This window comes from Colius striatus, chromosome 4, assembly GCF_028858725.1.
Source record: "Colius striatus isolate bColStr4 chromosome 4, bColStr4.1.hap1, whole genome shotgun sequence".
Lineage (NCBI taxonomy): Eukaryota > Metazoa > Chordata > Aves > Coliiformes > Coliidae > Colius > Colius striatus.
The window spans coordinates 16154954-16180047 of record NC_084762.1 but is presented as its reverse complement, the minus strand read 5'-3'; the positions used below and the strand labels follow the sequence as shown (position 1 = coordinate 16180047).

At 43.9% G+C, this 25094-nt stretch overlaps 1 protein-coding gene across 5 annotated transcripts in view; it reads left to right on the top strand.

Annotated features, from left to right (window-relative positions):
• Window positions 1–25094, top strand: part of RNF152 (ring finger protein 152) — a 46283-nt gene that overhangs the window by 2369 nt on the left and 18820 nt on the right. Inside the window, exons 2-3 of one of the 5 annotated variants that reach the window (XM_061995933.1) lie at window positions 8064–8130; window positions 9548–9673. The exons of 3 other annotated variants lie outside the window; for them this stretch is intronic. The gene's annotated coding sequence lies outside the window, so the exon portion shown is untranslated. The remainder of the gene's footprint in view (window positions 1–8063; window positions 8131–9547; window positions 9674–25094) is intronic. One more of the 5 variants, XM_061995934.1, reaches the window with a different exon arrangement.

Genomic DNA, 25094 nt, shown 5'->3' with positions numbered 1-25094 from the left:
AGGGAAGAGCTGACCTTACTTCGGACCAGTACCCAGGGAGCTGGAGCAGCCACGCTTCTCTGTTGGAGTTTTATGGAGGATTAATTTGTGCTTGGGACCTGAAGTCTTGCTGGAAGCTAATGAGGCTTATGTTCCTAAATGTTCAAGCTATCCTTTCGAGCAAAATTGAGTTTTCTAAGGCAGTGAAATATTTTTCAGACTGTGACCCCCCACAGTTGATGGTACCTGGAGGATACAGGTCTAGAGGGATGCATGTGATCTAGGTGATGCCCTAATAAGTTGGCATAACTCAAACCAAAGACTCGGTGGCTTGTGGTTTTGACCACATGGCTGTTGACTTTGGGACCTGGCCTAAGGCACCAGCCTTTCAGAAAGGTGGTCTCACATTGCTTTCTACCTGTACTTAGTCGTCAGCTGGTTCTGTACATTGAGTAGCGGTAACCCAGGCAAGTAATTCCACTGCCCTGGGCATGGTTATTCAGCTCAGTAAATGGTGTGCAATCTGAGTTCCAGGCAGCAGATTTTGGGTGTGAGTGGCTTTTTTTTTTTTCCTTTTTTTTTGGTGGAGAATGTGGGAAACTTAATTCCTAGAGCCTGGAATCCTGGCATGCCTTACATTCTCTCCCATTCTTACACATTGCCTCCATCCGGTGGGTGGGTGGGTGTGCTGGGCTGGAAGTGAGATGAGAGGCAGGACTTTCCTCCCCTCTACGTTAATCAGCCCTTCCAGAGAAATTCCACAGCTGTTACTGAGTCTGTTCAGAGTTGCCTGCTTGCTTTGCTCATGCTGTTTTCTACACAAAGGGGTTTGAGCCCCTACATTGTGCTCTGCAAAGGGAGGGTATGAACCCTTGGAACCCATGTAGCCCCGTAGCAAGGTATGTCACAGTCACACCGAGTGGCAATTAGAGGAAACCCTTCCAGCCCTTGTCAGTGCAAGCTAACTGAGCATATCTCTCCATGTCTTAGACTGGCAAAGACTCAGAGCTTGCTGGGACTCTTTAGCTTGGAGGAGACTGAGGGGTGACCTCAGTAATGTTTACAAATATGTAAAGGGTGAGTGTCAGGAAGATGGAGTCAGGCTGTTCTCAGTGCTGTCCAATGACAGGACAAGGGGCAGTGGGTATAAGCTGGAACATAAGAGTTAACAAAGAAATACAGGGAGGATTTCTTCACTGTAAGAGTGAGGGAGCACTGGAACAGGCTGCCCAGATGGGTTGTTGAGTCTCCTTTTCTGGGGACATTCAAAACCCACTTGGATGGGTTCCCGTATGACCTGCTCTAGGTGATCCAGCTCGGGCAGGGGGGTTAGACTAGCTGATCTTTCAAGGTCCCTTCCAACCCATAAGATTGTGTGATTCTCTGATTCTATGACGGCTGCAGAGTTGACCCCTGCCTCAAAGGCACGATCTCGCTGCAGGGGGCCACGCACCAGTAGCGTGGGCTGAGGGATGCTGGGGATGATGAGCAGAGAGGTGCTAAAATCTCTGGACTGAGATCATCTCCAGGCTTGGGGGCTTGTGAAGAAGACAGGAGCCCCCCAGCAGCTTCTACACTTAAAGCTGAGTAATAATCCTTCAGCCCTGACAAGGGATTTCACCCCTTGTCGATAGGAATGAACTTGCCCTCCCTGTCCTGCTGCAGAAATTCCCCCTTTCAGAGTAACCTTCAGGTGTAAATGGATGTGTATAATTTGCCCAGTCCTGCTCCAGGTGCATGAAGGCTGGGCAGTTACATAGCTTCACTGCAGCGTGTGCTGTTGCAGCTCACAGGCTTGACTGAGCAAGGCAACTTTTCCAGGGACGTAGGAGAACGTGGAAAGGCCACTAATCAAACGTGCCATAGTTTTCCTCTGGTTTTATTTGATTTCATTTTAACTTTGTTTCCCCAGGAAACGAGTGCCCTGTCTGTCTCCTGCCCTTTGCGTTTGGCCAGTTTCAACCAGATTGCCCCAATGGTTGGCAGTCTTGAAGATCATTAATTTCCTACTTGTTAGGATTGATGTCTGGCTGGGAAATCTTTGAAGCAGCACTCTGTCTGAAGAAAAGGAGACTGTTTTCAACTGCTCTCCATTTTGCCTAGTAGCAGCTTGCCTGGCCAGACATTGCATGTATGTATGGTGGTCAAACACGCAGTACCTTTGTAGCCCTGTCCACCTTGTTGAGGTGTGAATGGTCTCCAGGGCAGGAGTGGGTGTGAGGTAATGCTGGAAGGAGCTGCAGTGGCTGCAACAGAGGGGCAAGAGGGTAGAGGACACAGATCCCCAGCAGATAGGGCTGTTTGTGTGTGTTACACCTCCTCTCAGTGTGGTTACCCTTGTGTTTATCAAGCTAAAGCCACTGGAGATTTAGGCAGGCTGACAGCCATAGCTTGGAGTCTGCTTTCCTTGACCTCCAGGACACCTTGGGTTGAATGGAGGTGAGCATCAGAGCAGCCTGGGCAGGACTTATGCAGAAGGGGGGGTGTGTGTGCACACAAAGCTTCACATGTGCAGTGGCAGCGTGTGATTATCTGGGCGTTCACCAGCCTCATCCCATTGAAGTCAATAACTTGACACTGATGAAAAGATGACATTCAGAGCTGTACATTTCTGCCAAAATAGCTTCTGTGAGTGAACACAGCCTCTTGTTGCCACTCAGCCCCATCCCCACAGCTTCTTTGGGCAGGTGTGTAGTTGGTCTATGGTGTATCAGGGACATGCTTCTGTATCACTAAGCACTCTGGCCTGGTGTGGGTGTCTTGGGTGATCTGCCTCGGAAATCTGGGCAAAACTGTGCTAGGAAAGCAGTCCTACCCTCACCCAGGCCATGCCTGTGCTAGGCAGCTTTTCAGTATATAGCTATGTGGAGCACAGTGGGTGCATTACTTCCAGACTTGGGCTGAAGGAAAACACAGGCATCTGTTGAGGCAGTGGCATAAGAAATAGGAGCGTCAGGGTGTCAAGGAGCATATATAGGATGCACGTGCAATTCTTCAGCCAGTGCAAAGGGTTTTACTACCCTTTCTGTTGCTGCAGGTTTTCAGACCATATGTGCTTGTTGTCCTGCAACAGAGAGCGTGGCTCTTCAGGGATCATCAGTGTCACTCTCTGATGTCAGAATATTGTCACTCCAGGTGCCCAGGCTGGATCTTAAACCCCCATACTGCTCCTTTTCAGACAGGCTGTGATGCAGCTAAGATCAGAAGCACCTTTCAAGGTGAGACGGAGGAACCGTGCAGTTGGCTTCCTATCAGGGGTTCCAGAGGATGTGGAGCATCAAACCATGTGTCAGGGCCCAAGGGGGATGCTCTTCCTTGTGCTCCCACACAAACCTTGCCTGCAGTACTGGAGATGTAACACTCGGTGAAGGAGAGCTACTCTTACTTCTCTTCCTTTCCCCTCCATGGGCACCAGCTCATACCGTGGGCAGCATGGCACAGTAGATGACTGAGGCAGCTGAGAACAGACTCAGGCTCGTACCACATCCTGTGCAGGTCCTTCCTCTGACAGTACTGGCCACCCAAGCTTTGGTATGACAAATCCCAAAAGAGGCAGTTGTGGGTATAACATTGCTGCTGTACCATTTCTGCCTCTTCTTATTAACTATTGTGCTAACTACATAAATTCAGTGACAATGTAGTGCTTTCTTCATGAGGTTTTAAATCAAACTGAGCGGGTTGCACACCAAGAAGGAAGGATTGCAATGCTTCCACCACTGTGATGGACATTTGTGTAGCTCTGACAAAGGCTGTGCACTGGAGAGAGCTGGTGTGGCTCGAGTGCCTGGGACACTGCAGGCTCTGACTGGCTGCACCTCAGGGATTCGGCAGCTCTGTGTTCTGCAGGCTCAGCTCTCTGAGGATGGGCAAAGATGGAAGCGAAGCTTGCTTCATTAGGAACAGAAGAGTGTGTAAAGCTTGTGGTAGTAGGTGCCAGCACCCGTTAGATAAGGTAAAAATAGTATTTGAAAGAAAGGGAGGGTGTGTGTTTACAAATGGGGCGTACAAAGAGAAATCAGACTTCTTAAAAATCATGAAGCTTCCACAGTGAGCCTGCTGTCAGACACAGTGCCTCTTGCCAGCTAATATCATCCGCAAATAAAACAAGTTAGGCTGTTGCTATTGCAGCTGCTTTCCCTCACGAAGCAGGGTGAACCAGACTCCTCTGACTCTGAGAAACGCCTTGGCAATTTGCCTCAAGTCCGAGACACACGGGGTAATTTACTTAAAAAACCCAATATAACAATTATCATCCAGGATGAACACATCCAACCATAAGGTTTGCTTGCGGTTGTATCTTCTGTGACACACTCTCAGCAGTTGCTCGTCAGCTGCCTTCACCAGCACACACAGCCTGGAGCTGATCGGCTTCTTCCCTGACCTGCAGTTAACAGCAATAATTACACTTAAACAAGTTTTAATGTGGGAGGTAAGAGGGATTCGTCAGCTTGGGCAGAAAGCTGTCAGCAGGGTCATTTGGGATCCAGGCCTTGGGAGCTTTCCTTCTGACCTTGGGAAAAGAACATCAGTTTCTCACTGCCTCCGCTCTTTAAATCTGATCCATTACCATTCGTTTCACAGCAATTGATTGATACTGGTCCCGATTTCCTCCTCTGAAACAACCCCCAAATACCTAAATGTTGGTTATGGAATTGAAGTTTCTTAAAGATGATATCTCCCTCTCTCCTCCCTGCTCTTTACCTATGGTAGAGGTGGCAGACAGTTGTTCGCAGCCGTCTACTGGAGGCATCGGTCACGCTGGGAGCAGAGTCTGCCAGTTGTTCCACACGTTATTAATGATGAAAAGATACAAACTTATGAGCTCATAATTATGTTGCATTTAAATTACTTACAAAATAATGACATTAGGAGAAGAACAGGGTTACAAAATGGGGCGGACAAAAGCAAGGAAGTGCCAGGACTAACATTGCATAGCTCCCCTTTGCATCTGCATTATGATACAATCTTTAATTCTATAATTGCATCATTTTTTCCCTTTCACAGAGTCCCTTCTTTCAGCGGATAGGTAATTACTGCATAATTTATTTTCTCTTCCCCACATTTACTTTCTGTGTGTGTCTCTGCATCCATTTATTTTAACACCCCACCCAAACCTTGAACTGAGCGGTGCTGCTAATTCCTTCCCGGGGGCTTTGCAGGTGGGGAAGTTGTTCTTGCAGCATCTCAGGTACAGGTATTGTCTTCCTCTTTGTAGCTCAGGAATGGGGGCAAATAAAGTTTGAATGTCTGAAATGCCTTCAATTTTGGCTGCCTCAAAATGATACTATGGGGTGATTTTATTTTTCACTCATCCCAAAATATCTGGCAGGATGTAGCAGTTCATTTGCTGGAAGCACAAAGACGACTGACCTCAGCCTTAAGTCTCGGCAGGCTTTCAGGTTATCCAGAGATGTCTTGGCTTTGCAGAGGGTGAGGGCAGTCACCCAAAAACCTCCCTGGTTTCACAGACTTACTGAGCACCTTACAAAAACTGTGGAGCCAAGAAAGGGATAATTCCTGCCTGCAGGTGGTATGTCCCACATCCTCAAGCAAGGTGGGTGTCTCTTCTTCCTGCCTGGCCTTGTTCTTTCATCTTGCTGACCCCTACTGAGTGAGGCAGGGCTGTGGCTTTTATCACACAACCTTATGGTTTCTTTCCAAAGCAGTCGATTTCCAGGGCTCAGATGATTTGTGGTCATTGAACTGGAGGCAGAACCTTTGCAGATGGATACAGGAGCTGGGTGAAGGCTGTGTGAGCAGTCTTTCATTATGATGATACTTCTTTGTTTTGGGGTGCTCAGGTTTACAGTCTCTGTGTTAAAAATGTAACACAGTTGGGTTTAAATGTAATTTTATGACCATACAAAAGGCAAAGTGGGAGATGAATAAAAATTAGTCCTTTCACATGGATCTGCAGTGACCCAGGTCATCCAGGGGGCATAGACCTTTGGGCCGTAGCATTAATTTCTAACTCATGAGAGAACGACATGCTTAAGAGCACTGTTTGACTGAGGATAGTGGTAGTTGCCAGAGAGGGGTGACATGTTCAACAGGTTGTCTGCTGGTGTTTGCAACCTAGAACAGGATACCCTCATATCCCATATAAGGATGGGGTGGGCAGAGCTCTGGTGCTTCCCAAGTTCTCACTGACTTGCTTGTGTCTGTCCTGCTCTTCCTTCAGTGGCAGCCAAGTTTCTCCTCCCCTTAAACTCACCCTTCCCAATTCCTCCTACTGCCCCTCTGTTCCTCTGTGTCCCTAACAAATGCCACCTACTTCTCTCCTTGCTTTCCAGTACCATTGCTCTAGCCTGTGCCCATTGTTACTACCAGGGCCATCTATAACAGATGGTCCCAGATCTAGATACCCTGATAGGGTTGTGTGCAGTCCTGATTACAGTTAAATCTATTCATTTTTTGCTTCAAAACTGTAGATAAGGGCCAGCCCAATACCTTTGAAGGAAGCATTTGAAGGGTTTCATCTTCCTTACTTTTAGTCCAGAGCCATTACTCTGGACATCCTCTGAGATGAGGTGATGGGTGAAGAGCTGCTTTAGGCCAAGTGTATGAAAATAGTTTACATCTAAAGAATATGCTGCCTTCTGCCCTTTTTTCCTCAGTGTTTCATTGTATGCAGCCCTGCTTCATCCCACCTACAGTTAAGCCTAGGTGGATGTACCATTTTATGGGGTTAAACGTGAGATTTCTGTTATGTAAGTGTGGTGTGAGGAAGACTGACCACTTGTGCTGTTTTGTTTGCTGGGAATGAACAGAAACATGATGGTGCAAGCAAGAGTGTGCAGGTTCTAGGGGCTGGGCTTCGCACTTGAAATGCAAGTTGGTGCAACTCAGCTACTTCCCAGAGAAGTGATGTCTGTAGCCCCAGCAAGCCATTAGGTGCTTTTGGCCCACATGTCAGTGTTCTGACCAATTTACAGTGAATTTCTTCCTATAGCTTTGTTCAGAGGAGGAGAGGACAGTTAACATAAACGTCATGCTGGAGTAAGAGAGAATGAAGCAGAAATTTCTGATTTTGTGCAAAGGAGCATAACAATTGGCTTTCTTTGATTTCTTTATGTACTTTGGGCCTTTTTGTTTCATTAACCTAGATGAGGAGAAGTGGGTGATACCAGCAAAGAAAACACGTTTGCCAACAAAATCTGGTCTTGGAACAGACCAGGCTGACCTGCAGTGGAACAGTTGGGATGGGCATGATTTTCAAGTCAGACTTGTGTTCTTGAGGGTTTGTGATATAAATCATGGCCACGACAACCTAGATTCATAAATTAATGACAGAACAGAGTGTCTTAAAAAGTTTTGGATGACTCAAAGGATTGTACACCTTTACAAAATAATTAATAAGCCATATGCTGGAAGCTGGCATCAGCCAACTCTCCCTGCCTTTCCACTGTGTAGCTAGTCCAAGAGACAGTACTGAGAACTGAACTTTACCTATTCAAAAAGGAGAGACTAGTAAAAGGAGCATGGAACTTGTTTTCAGGTCTGGTTTGAAGGTACATGGGGGCCAAGGAGGTTGTCTAGTCTGTGAAAGGCAGGTGGTCTGTATCAACTGAGATCTACACAGCTTTTGAAGGAGAGAAAAAAGGTTTTGCAAATGAGAACCTGCACATCACTGGCTTAGCCATCTCTAACCTGGAAGGTGGCAGTGGGCCTGCGTGCCAAGGATCTGGGTAAGCTTCAGTTCATCTCCGATACAATCTTGTTCTTGGTATTTTGTGTGTGTGTTTTTCTTTTGAGGTAGGCGTGTGTGGGCAGATCTTCAGGCACCAGAAGTTGCCGTAGGTGCCCTGGGAAAGAATTGTCTCTGCTATGGGGTGGCCCCTACGCTGCTGCCTCTCCATCCCTGATTTACTTCTGCCTCTCCTCATCCTCACAGTATCAGTGGTCAGATGCTGAGAGTCAGGGACAGAGCTTTGAAAAGGCTGTCTCAGCAGAGGAGGTGGAGAGCCAGCTGATGCCAGTATTAATATTCTTTCAAAATTGATGGATGAGACGATTATAAAATTGCAGAGGGAAGTGAAACTTAACGAAATCCATGTTTTAATTGCATTCTGGATTTTTTTCAGCAGCCAGCTTCTGAGGCACAGGACAGATCAAGCATTTTTGTGAGGATGTTGATGTAGACTGCACAAGGTAATGTTTTTAAAGAAGGAAAAAGAAAACGCTTGGGTCAGTTTGTTTTCCACACTCTGGTGCTCTCGGTCTTCTTCGGTTGTACTGTGTGGTAGCGTGCTGTGTCTAGACAGTGCATCACATCTGAAATACTGTCCCAATGCAGCTAGAGGGGAAAAAAAAAGTCTATTGCAAGCACTTGGGGCATTGAGGTGCCCAGGTCTGTGAGGGATACCTAGGTTTTGGACTTGTAATTTCCCCTGTATGCCCTTCATCCCCAGGGACAGCGGTGAGGATGCTGGAGCTGTGTGACTTGTGCTGATCAGCAGTGTGGGATCATGTTTTCTCCACACTACGCGTCAGCCTTCTGGCACTGACACCCACTTGCCTCTAACCTCTGATCTAACCTTTAGGTTTAAGGATCTAAAAAGGGAGATCCTTTTTCAGCTGATGAAGCCTCTCCTGCTCAGTCTGCAAGTAGCACTCCTAAATGGGTGGCCACCCTTACAATGGAAGGATTATTGCACTTCAGTCTACATGCTTCTCATTTTCCTTGTTGTCACTCCTGTTACTGCTAGGAGGAATGCCTTCTGGTCCTGGGGAGGTGCAGACACAAGGTGGATCATGAGCAGGGATGGAGACCGCATGTATGCTGTACTCATGGAGGCTTCTCCTGCCCTAGTTATGTCCATGGCTGGGCTGTTGACACTGTTGCAGCTCCCTTTGCCTCATGGGTCTGGCTTTTGAACCCCACGTTTGCAGAGAAGGTCTGGCAAAAATGCAGTGGTGTGTGCTTGTAGGCTCTTCACGAGACAACAGTTAATTTTATAATTGATGTCTTTTGCCGAATGTCATTGAATAATTTTGGTAGGCTGCCTTGCATGACTAGAGTGTCTTTGTACCATACTTTGTGCAATCCACTGTGGTCAAACGCTTTCCTCTAAGCAGAAGTAATATATTTAGGTGGTCTGCAAAGAAAAAGGGAAGGCTGTGACAGCAGGAAAATAATTATCATGCTTTTGGGCATAATGAATGTTGGGGAACTGGAAGCAGTGGATAGCTAGCTTGTAATGAGTGCTTGCTTGAAAATGTGGCCCAAATGCTTGCATGCTGCATGATGTTTTCTCCTGGACAGCTGTTTTCCTTGAATATGCTTCATCCAGGATTGGACCAAAACACTCTCCATCCATTTTAGGTTTTCTTCAGGCTTTAACAAAAGCAGTTTTCTTTGTAGTATTTTTCCCAAGCCTTCCTTTCCTCTTTCTTTCAGTTTCCTTAACCCAAACATAACTTGCCCTAATTGTGCAGTTTGGAAAAGTACATGTGTAGGTGGTTTAGTTAAGAGGAGAGTCAGCCTTTTCTCTTGCCTCCTCTTTCTTTCTCCCAAGTCAAAAGCTGAGAAGGAGATGCTTTTCAAGATTTTCCTTTTCAGGAGTAGGCTTTTAATTAAAGCCCCAGTCTTACGAAGTCCTGGCATCTTCAGCAGATGAGCCTTCTGCTCACATCAACTGCAGGTGAAGTCATGTAATGCTCAGAGGCTTGAGGGGCTGCTCTGTTTCTAAAGGTGAGTAATTTGGGGTGGAGGTGGTCTTCTGCCTGAATGCTTTAGTATGCCAGTTTTTTTCACCTGTCATACCTCGGGAAGGATTTCTGGTGTCCAACTGGGCTATGAGGAGCTCCCCCATTTTCCTGGGGCAGCGGCTGCAGTCTGAGTGGTGAGGTTTAGAAATTAGTTCCTCTTGCTGCTTTTCCTGCGGTGGTGTTGGCTGGTATGTTAAAGGCTTGAAGCTAATATTAAAGAGGGTAATGCACCAAAAACCTGAACCATTGCGAGGGGAAAAGTTTTTTCCATTCTCAAAGCTGGTGTCCTCACAGGTGGTAGAACAGGCTTGAGAGATGTGGTTGCAATCCCTGTGAGTTACAGAGCCCCCTTGACTGAGCAGGCAGTAAATAATGAAGGTGGGCAGCAGATCATGACAGCTTTCTGACATCCTAAAGGACCCGCAGTCTTTGTGGTGTTTACTCTGAAAGTATTCTGTCTGCCTTTCCAGAGTGCACTGTTTACACAGGCACAAGCGTTGAGGTTTTGCAGTGTACGTGCTGTGTTTTTTGTGCTTTGGGCACAGCTGTTAATGCTGATAGGAGGATTTCTAGTGTACAAACACTTGCTGCTTAGAAGGTGGAAATTTGCTGAGCGTGGCACTGGAAGCCCACCAATTCTCCCTTTAGCAAGGAAGGGAAGTGCTGGCAGCCGAGCTGTGCTCGGCAGTGCACGCATGTGTGGCCACAGCAGGACCAGGGGTGCTGAAGTGCTGGCTTGGTTGTTTTGAATATTTCAATTCCTTCAGCTTTTTCTTGCCTAGCAATACTTTCTAAATATAATTACTTAAAAGTAAACCTGAGTTACAATATCTTGCAGGTGCTTGGGAGCATGTTTTCTTCCTTCCACCACCATAGATCTGTTAACATCAGTGACTGCAGCTACAAGTTGGTTGTCCAGGTGGCACTTGTCTTTGCTTTTGTAGGATCAAGGCCTGTTCAGTATTTTTTTTTTATGTGATTCTCACAGGATTTCCTTCTGTTTGCTGCACTGTTCTGTATGCCAATTTCACTGTAAATGGCAGTATGGTCTTGATGCCAAGGGTAAGGGGCTAATACATATAAATTTCTTTTTATTTTGTGAACTCTTGTGAGTATACTTCGCAAGCAGGGCTGTAATGTTGTTTCACAGAAGAATACCTTTCTCATAATTTCATTTCCAAGTGCTCTAATAGGGTCTGTCCACAGCCCAAGGCATGGAAGGGGTTGAACCAGGGAACAAGGGTCCATCCAGCAGCAGGACACAGGGACAGAGACAAGACTAGGGACATGGCTGCAAAGTGTGAGCCTGAGGCACATCCAGAGACAGAACTGGAGAACAGCACTGCTGTGGCCTTCCTGGAGCAGGCAGTGATGGCCTTGGGGGAACTAAAACAAGGTCTTGTTTCTATTTTTTTAAGTGCCAATCCAGTGGTGTAGCCATGCTGCTGTGTTGCTTACCCAGCATTTCATTTTAGGAGGCCTGAAGGTATATTGCTGTAGCTGAACACCACCACCTCTGTGAGATCTCTGCATCTGCAATATCTGTCTGTTTGGTGTGTGCAGAGCTAGGGGCAGAAGTGCTCATGAGCTGTTAGAGTAGCTGAAGGATCACTTAGGCTTCTGTGCTCAGTGTAGCTGAAGGATCACTTAGGCCATGCTCAGCAGGCTGCTGCCCGCTGCTGCCATGTGCCACGTACCTAGTGATGTCACGCTGAGGTTATTTCAGAGGGGCACAGCAGCTTTTGCACCCAGGCCTCTTCGCTCTTAAGGGCACATTATTTAAGCTGGAGACACTCAGTGAGAGGCTGAGATGGTTATTTGCATTACTAATGAGATGATTAGTAGATGGTGTTCATGGTTCTCGTGAGAGACTTGTGGAAGATTGGAATCAAACAAAGGATTTATACGTGTGTGTAATTTATGAGGCCTGCTGCTCAAACCTCCATTAATACTCTTTCATTTGGTGCCTTCCACACTGATGGTGGGGAAGGAGAGCTGGAAAATGCTAATTGTGTTGTGTGCTCTCAAATGGAAACAAAAGTGGCAGTTGCAGGCTTTCCACAGAGGCTGGGATGCACCTTGGTGCTGGTGCCACTGTGGATCAGTAGCGTACTGCGGGGCCAGCGTAGGAAGAGTTCAGGGGGAGATCTGATTTTCACATCCACTGAATGTCATTTTAGAAATGACAACTGACTTCATTTTCACAGAAATATCCTTAATTTTAGAGCTTAAATCTTTGGACCAAAGCTGTTAATTCTTGAGTACTTGTTGCACGCTCAGCTGACTGAATTAGTTCAAGTGGAAAATGTCTTTTTCTCAAACCAAGAAACTTCCACCAAAAATGGTATTCCCCCTATGTTTTAATTTAGAGGCAAAATACAAAAAGATCTCTCTTCTCTGCTGCCTTATCTTACCCTCTTCCTACTATGTTTCTCTTAGTGGCAAAATTGGAAAAGTGAAAGGTTGAGGAAAGTTTTGTATGGACACTCACATAGGTGTGCATAGAGGAAATCCCAAAAGCTATGGGTATTTTTCACTTACCAAAAAAAGTGAAAATCAGTGATTTGTGTCAATTTACTGTTATGACAAAGATGCATTTAGCAACTTGCAGTAACTCTGCAAGTGATTGCACTTTGTGTTCTGATTGCACATAAACATAGATTTGAGTCTCCACTTTCTTGCTTATCCTTTTATATCTACAGCATGGTTGCATTGATTTGAAACTATTCAAAGGCATTCAATAGCCATGTCCAATGGCAATTGTTTTTCTGTTAGTTCAGTAGACTTTGTTGTTTTGTTTTGTTTTTTAAAATACCAGTTACAAGGTCGCAACTCCTAGCTCTCAAGTTTCTTTGAGTTTCCTGACCTGCTTGCTGCTTAGCTTGTCCCTGTGTTGCAGTTTGGGAACCTCTCTTCTCCGTTTTGTACCTGACACATGGGTCTGAGCAAAAGCCAGCAACTGCTTTTAGAGGGTCTGAAGTTGCTGGTGTGACGTGCTGCAGACTCTTGAGATGTATCAGCTTCCCCCTTTTGCAAATCAAATCAAAGAGGGTGATACGCAGATGCTGTTTTATTTCAGAATGTCTCACTTAGTAGAGAGGATGCGAGAAACACGTGCAGTTATCTAGGTGGATGAAAAAAACATCTTTGAGTGTTTCAGTAATGTCATACATGATAGAAATTCTTTGTGAAATAAACGTGCCTTTTCCAAGAGAGGAAAATCCTTTAGAAGCTAATAGGGGATTTTGTGGGTTAAATAACTACCTCTGTGACCACATTAACCTTTTCTTCCTACTTTTATGATTGCAGGCAAGATGGAAAAAATAAAAATAAAAAAGTAAGGGAACAGTGGGGTTTTGTTTGTTTTACTTCTTTAGTGCATCTTTCTTGCCTGCATCTGATTCCTGACAGTAATTGTGACCTTCAGTAGTTCCCATCAGTGTTCTCCATTTGGAACCCCCAAGCAGGCAGAAACCTACAAGCCAAAGTGCTGAAAGCCCTGAACTGCCAAAAAGGAATAACATCTTGCATCAGCTCTTCATCTTTTCTCCCATGTTGGTAAACATTGAGGGGAATTGTATAAACCAGCTGAGCTTTCCTGCAAAAGAAAAAAAAACCCAACAAACCAAACCAAACACCACCAAACTTTCAGTGCTTGGAGATGACTGCAAAGAGAATTGAACACTTCTGTTCTTCCTTGGGATGCTCCTGCATTGATTGCTGGCCTTAAGACATTTTACATGTTCAACTTCCTCTGAAAAGAGAATCATGATTTGGTTGTAGTGCACCTAAGAAATGGGGGTTATTGTCATGTGTCAGAATACATGCCTGTAGACTCTGTGAAGCTTGAATATTCTTGGAATATGCTTGAAGTGAAAACTGAGTCACTTAGTCATTAGCTGAAAGTGTCTTAGGCCACTGCAGAAATCATGAACAGAAGAAATACAAGTTGCAGTTCTTTTTGTGCTACATGAAAAGAAACTGCTAAACATGTTTCCTTGGTAAGCAAACCAGTTTGTGAACTGTATTTCATTACTTTTTTTTTATAAATGTCCCCACTTCATCAGCTCCAGTTCTAAGATAGATTGCTGGCACCTTACCTCTTGCAACTAAAAAGCTGGAAGAAAGAGGTTTGTGGGAGTAGCAATTTCAGGAGATTGCTTGGAATCTCAAACTGCTTGTTAGGTTTCTTTGAATTATTGAGTGATGTGTTTGGTACCTGGTATTTTGTTTCACAAATACATAATGTAAATAAATGTTATTAGAATAGTGCTCCTACACTTTCCATCAGTCTTTTGGCTGGATTTTCTGGCTTGGCAAAGCACAAAACTCCAGATATTGGCAAAATCTCTTTCTCTGAACACCTTTATTGTTAAAAGCTGGTGCAACTGTTCTAGCAAAAAGAAAGCCTAGTAGGGTGTGCTGCACCTCTCAGATCCCTACAGGTCTTTGTGTCACTTTGGGGATTGCAGGCACGTGATTTAGCCATTCCTTTGTCACAGTACAAGAGTCCCTGTTTCAGTATGCAACTGTGTGGTCAGCCTACAGATCTTGCACCAGTAGAAAGTGGCAAATGTTGGATCTACCTACCCTTACCCCTTAAGAAAGAGTTCTTGGCATCTGGAAGTCACAAACAACCCTTGCTTTCCCCAGGAAAGCTGATGCAAATCAGAGCCAGAGAAGCAGAGTACTGCAGTCCACCCATTGTCAGCTCCTTAGGTCTTAAGAATGCGATGGATGTTGGGAAGCAGTGAAAACAGATGGCCATGGGCCTAGCGCAATAAATCAACTACACTGTATGTATTTTTATAGTGAAATTGCATTTTCACATCTCAGCGAGAGATACTTCAGTGACATGCAAACCCAGCAAAGCATTTATTTTTGTGGACAGTGATTTTGGCACAGATGTGATGAAGCTAGCTGCTCTTGATGAAAATACACTCAGTGGGTAATACATCCTTTCTTGCATCCTTTCTAAGGAAATTCGTCGATGCAGTGGGTGGAGGTCATTTCTTTTTACTCTCCAGAATTACACTGCTGTGCAGGAAAAGATAGGACAGTCAGGCGTAGCTTTAGTCAAGTTATGTGACTGTGATTTCAGAGTAAAGCACAGGATTAATAGCTGCCTAGAAAATACAGTAATATTTGATGGAAATTTTGTTGCACTGTTTAGTGACTCAGAAAAGTGAACACTGAAGATTTGAGTCATATTTTTTAAAGGTGTTTTAACAAGACTTTCAAAGTTATGGGTACATTTCACTGCATTCAGATTAACATTCATGTAAAAGCTTGACAGCACCAAGCCTGTGCTTGTGAAAGGGGCATTTGGAGGCTTGGCCACCTGTATTTTTGTTTTTACATGCAAAATAATTTGCAGTAGGCATAGAGCATTCCATGTGCATATAGCATGTGTTATAACCAATCCGTATGCAGACAAAGCAAGTCTGGGAGATGTAGGAGGCCATGGAGGTAAGACTCTACACTTGCTGGAGGCTGCAAATTTGTGCCTTGTCTTAAAAACAGAAGGGGATAAAACAAATGGGAATGGAGGGGGTGGGGGTTACCTGGTTATTATAGTTAGGGTCCAATCTGCTTTAATCAGTGCAGCATGCTCTTAATATCTGAGAATTATGCAGGGCTCTGTTTCAACTGGTCTCCAAAATGACTCAGGGTAAGAACTGACAGCAAGGTCATGTGGATTGTTTTTTTTAAAGGACCTGTTGGACTAATTAGGATATGTTATGTGGCTTAGTTTTAGTTAAGCATGTCCAGAGTTACTGGTAAGAGTTCAACCTTTAATTTTCTGCTGGAAGCAATTTCCCTTCAAGATTCAAAGATGTTCAGCAGTTGTCATTAGAGATTGTAACATATTAAACCCCTAAGCACTGTATAATATGGGGGAAGGAAAGAAGCTGTAGAAAGTAGGAGGGGAGTTAATTATGATGAGAGCCAAGCGGATGGCTTAACACTCAGTGTCGCAGGGAGAAGATTTGCCCTATTAGTGTTTAGTAACTGCTTTCACTGTTCATGTCCATATAATTTATATATATATAAAATTAGTGCTTATTATGTAGTTGTTTGAACAAGGCAACAGAGAAAGCAAGACTTCCAGACTTTTAATTTCTTTTGCTCATTACAAATGTTCAGTTCCTCCCTTTCCACCTCAGGGTACTCCAAAAGTGTGGCTTTCCCTTGCCTGTATTTGCCCTTGCTTCCTGCTTACTCTCTGTCCCTTGGCCTCCAGCACCTGGAGGGACTCTGGTGTCTTTTCTGCTGCTGCTTTCTGCATCCTCTCAGTACCTTCCTTAATCTTCAGCAACACAGATGTGTATCAGGCAGATATTTAGTTTCCTTGTAATTTCTGTAGGAAGTTAACAGGAAATGTCTTCTTTAAATTAAGGTCTTTGTCCACTGTTTATTTCCAGATACTGTGATAGGTGGGTGCATAGCTTAGAAAATGAGTCTTTATACAAGGAAACTGTCTCATTATAAATGTTGCCAAACTTTCCATGGCTGAAAAAATCTTCATCTCTTGACCTGTAATTCCAGAGGGGTAATTTTATCAGAGTCCAGACTCTTTGCTTTTCTATTGTAGAAAGTGTGTGTCCACTAAAGAAAATCCTTTCTCTCCCATTTACTTTTCACTGTTCAAAGTCCAGAGACAAAATTCAAGTCTGGAAATGTGAAGCCATGTGCCTGTGGGAGGGCTCTGTTTATCAAAACCAAGTCTTTGTACTGCCAGACTGTAGGGCAATATGATCTAGTTAGCCAGGATCTGCAATGGGGCATTTTCATTGATTTTTGCCAGTTGCAGGAAGACAGAGAACTGCCTGATGGATCATGAAGTCGGCTGGGCAAATGCATTGAACCAGCAAAAAGAATTTGAAGTGATGCTATGTTGTATCTATGAATGGACGTCAGATGCCTCAACACTAGATTTGCTTTTGTGACACGTTGACCACGTGTTGGCAAAGGCTACAGAGCAGCATTGGGAGTCTGGCCTAACATAACATTCAGATTGGTGTTCTTCCTCCAGTACAAGATTGACTTGTTTTTCTGGTTGGGTTTTGATGCAGAAAAGGTAACCTCTGTGGTCAGTGAACGACTGGGTGGGTACAGTGTGCACGTCATACATGACGTGTCTCAAGCACGGCATGCCCATCTGGGCAGTGCTGGCCAGCACTGAGTCCAGAGCAGCTCTTTCCCTTAGAGCTCATTCATTTTTTCCCATCACAGAAAGGTTGGGGTTGGAAGGGACCTCTAGAAACCATCCAGTCCAACCCCCTGCTAAAGCAGGTTCACCCAGATCAGGTCACACCAGAATGTGTCCAGGTGGGTTTGGAGACCTCCAGAGAAAGAGATTTCACAGCCTCTCTGGGCAGCCTGTGCCAGGGCTCCCTCACCTGAACAGGAAATAAGTTTTACCTCACGTTTAAGTGGAACTTTTTGTGTTCCAGCTTGTGCCCATTACCCCTTGTCCTGTCACTGTGAGCTACAGAAAAAAGACTGGGCCCATCCTCTCGACATCTGGCCTTTAAGTATTTGTAAGCATTGATGACGTCTGCCATCAGTCTTGTGTTGGCACAGCCTAAGCTAAACTTAAGCTGCCTGAATACCAGCTGAGCTAACTTATTGTTCACTGGGACTAGTCACTCTTCCCAGTCCAGGCATTTCCCTTCTCCAAAGGCTGTTGTAACTTGTTCCTTTTTTTTTTCCTTCTCCCCGGGACTAACAGCTCTCAGTGGCACCTCCAGTAATGTTTCATTGACTAGTAAGAGGAGGAAGGCACTTTGTCAGCAGCCTACTTCAGACAGACAAATTTATATCTGTGAGAAGCATATGTACAGAACAGCAATTACTCAGATCATCAATATTTATACAGCAGATAATAGTCATCATGGACAAGATGAATATTGTCACAACAGCAATAGCTGCTTGAAGGGGGAGGGATGCAAGATATAATTGCCAGGTTTCTTTAAACGGGATAATTATTTAACTTTCAGGTGACTGGTGACAGCTTGGGGGCTGAGTTAAATATTCAATGAGAGTTCATCTGCTTCAAGAAAGTCAAGCAAATGCCCCTCCTTTCTACTCTTATGTCACGCAGCAAAAAGCTTCCGGGGATGTTGTCCTTTACATGTGACTTTTGCTGAAGTCAGGGCTGGTGCCAGTTGCTGAACGAGGCATTATGGAAAAAAATAACAAAACCCATGAAGTCGCACATCTTGTTTTGAAATGAATTTTTGTTAAGTCCGCTATGGACAGACACGTGTTTGTGATTGAGATGAAGGTACGGTCACAAATGCTTTGATTTTAAAAGCCCTGCTCCAGTGTCACACAGACATCCTCATTTAGGGCAGTTTTTTAGCAGAGTTTTGCAGCATCTCACTTGCCACTGACTGATGTGATGCCTGGCTGGACGGGCAAGTCCCCATCCCGCCTCCCCAGCCCAGGTGGTGGCTGCCTGTTAGTACAGGAGATGTAGCTCCTGATTTCTGCAAAGAAAACGCTTCTTTCTACCCACCCTTTTAAACTTTTGAATGGTGTTGTGATTCTTCGGAGGGCATAATGTCACTGGCAACAAAATTTGCTCGGTTGCTCTGGTTTTGAGAGGTATTAAATAAAAAACTACCTGCATGTGAGCTGTTTGCTACAGGTAATTTACTTGCTGACTTTTTTCTTCTGCTTGTGAAATGCCTTGGAATAGCTCGATATTTTTCTTTATATTGACTGACTCTTCTGATGTGACTGTTGAGTATTTGAACCCTTGCATGCCCTTGCCTTTTTTCAGTCGAGTTGACTGTTCAGCCTGGAGAAGAGAATATTGAAGGAGGATTGAGGGGGGGGGGGTCTCGTTAATACTTAAAAGTATTTAAAAGGTGTACGTCAAGAGGATGGGTGGCACTTTTTTCCTGTAGTCTCAGGTGACAGAACAAAGGGTAATTGACAAAAGCTGGAACACAAAAGTTCCACTCAACATGAGGAAAAACTATTGTACTGTAAGGGTGAGGGAGCCCTGGCACAGGCTGCGCAGAGAAGGTGTGGAATCTCTTTCTCTGGAGGTTTCCAAACCCGTCTGGATGTGTTCCTGTGTGACCTGATCTGGGTGAATCTGGTCTAGCAGGGGGTTGGACTGGATGATCTCTAGAGGTCCCTCCCAACCCCAACCATTCTGTGATTCTGTGATGGGAAAAAGTGAATGGGAGGATGCAGCATTTGATGTTCAGCGTTGGATTGGCTGTCATTTGCAACGAAAGTCACACAGCTCAAAGTTTTCAAAGCATCAAAGCAACTCAAGAACTTTTTCAATGGAGTGGATCCACAAAAGACCTTAAATACTTAAGTATCAGACTTCCAGGCACCATATTCTATGGAATGGACACAACGAGGCTTCTTGTGCAATGCTGAGAGAAAATTTGGCCCAAGAGTGGGGCTTGCAAAATCTGGCATCACAAATAATGAGGCACATGAGCTGGTTACAGCAAGGGAGAGTCAAAAGGAGGTCTTTTAAGCCTGCAGGCCTCTTAATGTTCCAGGAAAACACACTGAACTACACTGTTTTATTCCTTTCTGGAGTTAGGTACGTTCTGTTGAGATGTAAGCAGTGAATGAGCTAGTGGTAGCTCTCTGTAAGTTAGGTTTGATACTCAGCCTGAAGCTCCCACCTGTGTCATGGCAGCATTTGATTGTGCATCTTTTTCTCTTCATAGGTAAACCCATTAGACTGCCTGGATTCTAGCGCTTCTTCAAATGAATTTTTGATATAAAATAATTAAACATTCATTGGAGCAGGGACAGGAACCCAGGTCTCTGCCTTCCCCTCATACTCACTTTTCCTTTCTGACCTGAATAATTGAATTATGCACTTTAAAGTGGAATGGGGTCAGCAGGAGGTATTGTTGGAGCTTGCAGAGCTACTGAAATAGCTGGTACTGAAAACTTCCATCTGGGAGAAGGGGAAAGAATATTATCATTTTGTCAGATTTGCCCATGGTGATTGAAAGTTTCCTTCTGTCGTGAGCATACTGAGGTTGTGGTTCTTGTGTGGATTCACTGACTCTGACACTGACATGTAGTTTGGGGAAGTCCTGGCCCTGTTACAGCCCTGTGATACACCCATTCTCAACACATTCATTGCTCTTTCAGTTGTATTGCAGCTCAGAATACCTTTTTTTTTTCAAAGTGAGGAGCAGAACAAGGGGCCATTGAAGAGAGCAGGTAATCAGCACTACTGATATTCCAGATTATTGAACTGTGTTGAAATAAGGAGGTTTTTTCCCACCAGTCTATATTGTTTGTACCTCATTCTCTGAATCCTTTTTTTTTTTGTGGCAGTAGCTTTTACAGGGATATGTAGCTTATGAAGGGGATTGCTTCTCCTCATCTTTAACAGGATACTGGGTTCTGTCTCTCTTGTGCCATTGCTATGCCCAGATCTGTTTATATTCTGGTTTGAGGAGGAGATGTTAGCAGCCTGAGGAAATGGTTGCTTACAGCATGCAGAAGCCCCTCTAATTCCTTTTCACTTCAGTATCAAGCATGGGGGCATCACTGTGAAGGCTGTAGGTCAAGGTCTTTCTATCAGGCTGGTGCAACCTAGCTAAACCCTTGGGGGGTGTTGTTGAATAAGGGTTTAGAGATCCGTTCCTGTGTAATAGTTTTCTTTTAAACTAAAAATGGGAGGAATTGTGTGGCAAAGGATTGAGTTGGGGATATATTTTGCTGCAAAGCCTCAAGAGTGTTCCTGGAGCTGAAGAGGCCCTCTCCCAAGCAGTAAAAGCCCAAAGCTGTTTGCCTCTTCAGTTGGTTTTACAGCTGGTTTGAAGATTCGACCTGCATTGCCTTCTGAAAGTTTTGTCTGCATCCTATTTTTGTAAAACTTCATTGGTTTATTTTATTGAGGGGGAAAAAAAGCCCCAAATCTCATTTCATTGAAAAAAGCCCCAGGACTGAAGGGTTAGGTTTAGGAATGCTAGCACCACCTCCCATGGGAATTGTAATGAGCATACTTTGTTTTCCCATTCTTCCCTCAGGGCTTTCATGTTGAGTTCCCATTGTGGTTATGGGAGATGTAATCTAACTGGAAAACCTAATATCTTTTGAGAATGGGAACATGGGTCATCCCATATGTACCTCAGATCAGCATTTCATGGGACTGAAAATGGGTTGCCAAATTACCAACAGAAATGCAACACTTCCCTTAGTACAGGTGACAATAGCTGTTCATTTCACTTCATTCCTAAGGTATTCATTTGAAACCTCAAATTTCCATTAAAACTCACTCTTCTCTAATTTTATTTTAAATCAGCATCTTGGCTTAATTTGCAAGTGAAAATACCAATTTTTTTTAGGGGCTTGCCCTGCAGTAATAAGTGTGGTACTAAGATACTGGAATTTGTTGTAAGATCAAAGTACAGCAGGTAGCAGATGGTGATTTGATTTGCCTGAGGAGGCTTCTTTTGCTGGTCTAGCATAAATATTTCTGAAGGGCAGAGTGGAGCTAGACTGGGAACAGGAATAAAGTACTCCTCAGTCTTCAGATTTTACATTCTCAAGTAAATTCCCATCTTCAAAATAGAAATCAACAGAAATACTGGAGTTGTGTTGACTGAACAGGCTGATATATAGTCATTCTGTGGAGTAAGAGATGTGCCATTGTATGAAGTATAAGCATGTCTAGAAGACAGAAGCTGGTCAGTAATGGCAAACTGGTGAGAATTCAGTGAGATTGTATTGCTCCCAAATTTACTGTTAATAAGCAGTGAGCTGTTTTTTACAAGGACGCTGTTGCTACTGTTAGAGTTGGCTAATTGACAGCCCACATCAGAAAAAACAACCTGACCCTACTGAAAGTCTTCAAGAAAACAGAAACTTGTTCTTATTCTCTCAATTTCACATTGTCTTCTGCCTTTCAGCTTTCAGCTTCTCTTGCAAGCTGCCACTCTCCCTGTTTGTGGGACTTCCATGGAAAACACAAGTAATAGCAGTTGAAAGGGAATTTTAAAATAGATCAGGAAATCTAGGGCATGTCAGGATGATTCTGTGGTGGTCTTAAAAATCCAGCAATCGCCTTTTTGGAAGCTTTTGCTGAATGAGATTTAGCCTCCCTTTTCTTTATCTACAGGTCAGGAAGAGTGAGGCTTTTGTCCAACAGAGTATGTCATGTACATTGGCGTTTGGGGGAAGCAGGACTGCTTGTGGGATGGATGACCTGTTCTCCACTGAAAGGATTTCTGGGCAAGTCTGGCCCAAATCTGCCCTTGACAACAGTCATTGTGAAAGAAGCTTCACCCAGTGCAGTGGAACTACTTCTTGTGGTGGGTTGACTATCACAAAGGAATCCTAGCAGGACTGGACCCAGGCTGGTTTTTGTAGTTTTAAAGAAATTGTTTATCCACTTGCAAAGCCCTTGTGATAGATAATTTTTTTTAACTCGCATAAAAATGTGTAATTCTCTACATAAAGTAAATGAATTTGTGCTCTCATAGTGGTGCTCCTCAACATCCTTGCAAAAGAGCAAGATGTAAGCTGCTAAGGAAATGTGTGTTTTAAGAGGATACTATGCCCTTTTTCAAAAATAGTTAAGGAAAGAAACCTCACACTGGCTTGGAGTCCTGGTTTACAGTCCAGGTTGTCTCCTGATGCAGCCACATCCCTGACATAAGAAGGCATGAGCTAGAGGACTGCTTGTGGTCTCACTTTGGTCATGAGTTGCTTAAAGAGAGATTACAGTTTTGTGTCATGTTTACTTTCTTCCTTGTGTCAACTTGTTTGGAGTCAGTGTGAGCCAAAAATGAGTGGTGGTTTTTGGTGAAGGGCAATGGAAACAAGACCCCACAACTATAACAACTTTGCTGTCGTAACTCATGGAGAAGCTACAGCAAAAAAAACAAACCCAAAACCCCTTCATATTTTCAGGAACCTGACTCTTTTTTTTTTTAATGTTACAGGGTTACATTCCTGTGCTACTCCTTCCTCTGCTGGCTGAAACTCTTCTCTGTGGTCAGCTGGAGAAACTCTTTATCTTCTTATGTTAATGGGTGGTTGTAGAGCAAGAACAAAAATATTAAAGATCATGCACTAGCAATTTAATGCAGTGATATGAATCTACAAGTTTGTCCTCTAATAAGATTAAAAAACTGTTGCTTTATCAAATGGAGAAAGATATGGAGGTGGCTGTAAGCTGCTGAGTTGGAATTTCTCAGTTCACCACTTTAAAGGTCTAATTTTCTAGCACTTACGTTCATTCCTTTGTATAATTCTAATCAATATACAACAGCATTTTTCCATGAGCAAAGAAAGGCCTATGGATTTCAATGACCTTTACTGATTTCTTCTGTAAAGAAGAGAGATAGTGCAATCAGACATAAGAGAGTGAAAATATTTAATGGTTTTTCCACTTTAAAAAAGATCTTAGGCATCTGTGTTTTGCACCTGCACACTTATTTTGAGGAGCCTGAAAGTCTACTTGCAAAATCTGAGCTCATTTGCAAAAATCAAGCTAAAAAAGGAATATAGGTGGATAGGTCTTTAAAGCAAGAAAACATTGGTCTAATATTCATAGAATCATAGAATCATTTCAGTTGGAAAAGACCTTAAAGATCATCAGGTCCACTCACTCACCTGACACTGGCAAGCCCAATGCTAAACTACGTCCCTCAGCACTTGAGCTACGTCTCTTTTAAATATCTCCAGGGATGGGGACTCCACCACCTCCCTGCTCAGCCTGTGCCAGTGTTTTAACAGTCCTCTTAGTGAAGTTTTCCCTCATCTCTTATCTAGACCTTCCCTGGCACAACTTGAGGCCATTTGCTCTTGTCCTATCACTCATTACTGTAGAGTAGAGACCAGCCCCCACCTAACTACAACCCCCTTTCAGGTAGTTGCAAAGAGTTTCTTCCCTCTTTGGTCTCCCACCTCTATATGATATTTTCTGCTAAATTTGAATTCAGAGCTTGCAGAGGGATTGATCCTGTTGATAACTATTGACTAGTCAGCACTGGAGAATTTTGAGTGCCTTTCTGAACCTGCCTACAGTGCCCTTGCTGACATTTTGCAGCTTGGGAACATTCAAGCTCCTGACGTTCCCCATTAATTGTAGTCTCCTCTGTGATGAGAGGTTGCTCGTTAGAGAAGGCACTTTGTTGTACCTGATAGTGAGAAAACCAAAGCCTGGGCACCCCTAGTTCTGCTTCCTGATCAGGTGAGTGGAATATCAAGGAGACTGTCCATGCATCTGTTCAGGGAGATCTGTGGAAACAAGAGATCCAAATAAGTTTTTACAGCAGCAACTGCTCTGCTTGCTAAGTTGGAAATATTTCTGACGTCTCATGATAATCACCAGACAGTTACATACTTCATTGCTGCTTGGTGGGTTGATTTGGGTTGCAGTTACGCTTCATGACTTGCTTTTCCACAGGTGAATATTTTATGAACCAAATCCACATCAGGATAGCAGCTAGGAAGGATGAGTAAGCAAAAGCAGTTGTCCAACTCTTCTGTCCATGCCATCAGCCCATCTTTGTGTATTACAAGACATTTGCTCTAAAAACACATGTTGAGCAAACTTTTGTGTAGTGCATACAGTACATAAACCTTCAGCTGAATTGTACCTCTTTCAGTGGATTAAGTTTATGAACCATCACGAAAAAAAAGGTATGTGCTTGTTGCTTGTGAGGAAATGAGTTTGGAATTCTAGATTGAAATGACTAGCCTGAAATGCAGTGGATACCATGCAGCGTTGATTGTGGATCCACTTCTTCAAGGGAAGGTTTTGCCTGGTTTTGTTTGGTTTGTGTCTTGCTCATAACCACAGAGATGACCATAAACATTTCCAGTTTTGTATCTATATTTGGGTCAGGTTTTTTTTTTGAAGGGGGGGGAATGCCAGTGATCCACTGACATATACAAGATCGGAAAGGAAATTACTCTCTGACAGATCTTTTCTGCTATTTCACATGAGCAGATGGATCCCATGGTACAGGTTTGCCTTTAAGGAAAGTTTAAGCTCTTTGCAAGAAGGCTGGCTATTTTGTGTGTTTGTATAGCTTTTAGGTAATTCATAAAGACTTTTCAAAAAAATGCAGGCTTTAATTTTTTTTCATCCAGTTGTGTTTCATCCATTCAGTGTTTTAAACTCTAAACTCTTCAGGGAAGAATGATGTGGGAATTGCATCTTTGTCATCTGAGGGGATTCATTACCTCTCTAAATATTGGCGCCTGGAATTGAACAAAACAATTGGCTTCCACAGTTTTTCTTTCAAAAATTCATCTTCTGAGAGAACAGCACAACCTTCATAGGTTTAAGAGTACCTTCTCCTGTCTCCCCCAAACTGCACCGTGTTTTAATGGGCCTCATTTTTAAGGACTGGGAGGGTTACCAGCAAGAGAGCAAAACAAGCAAT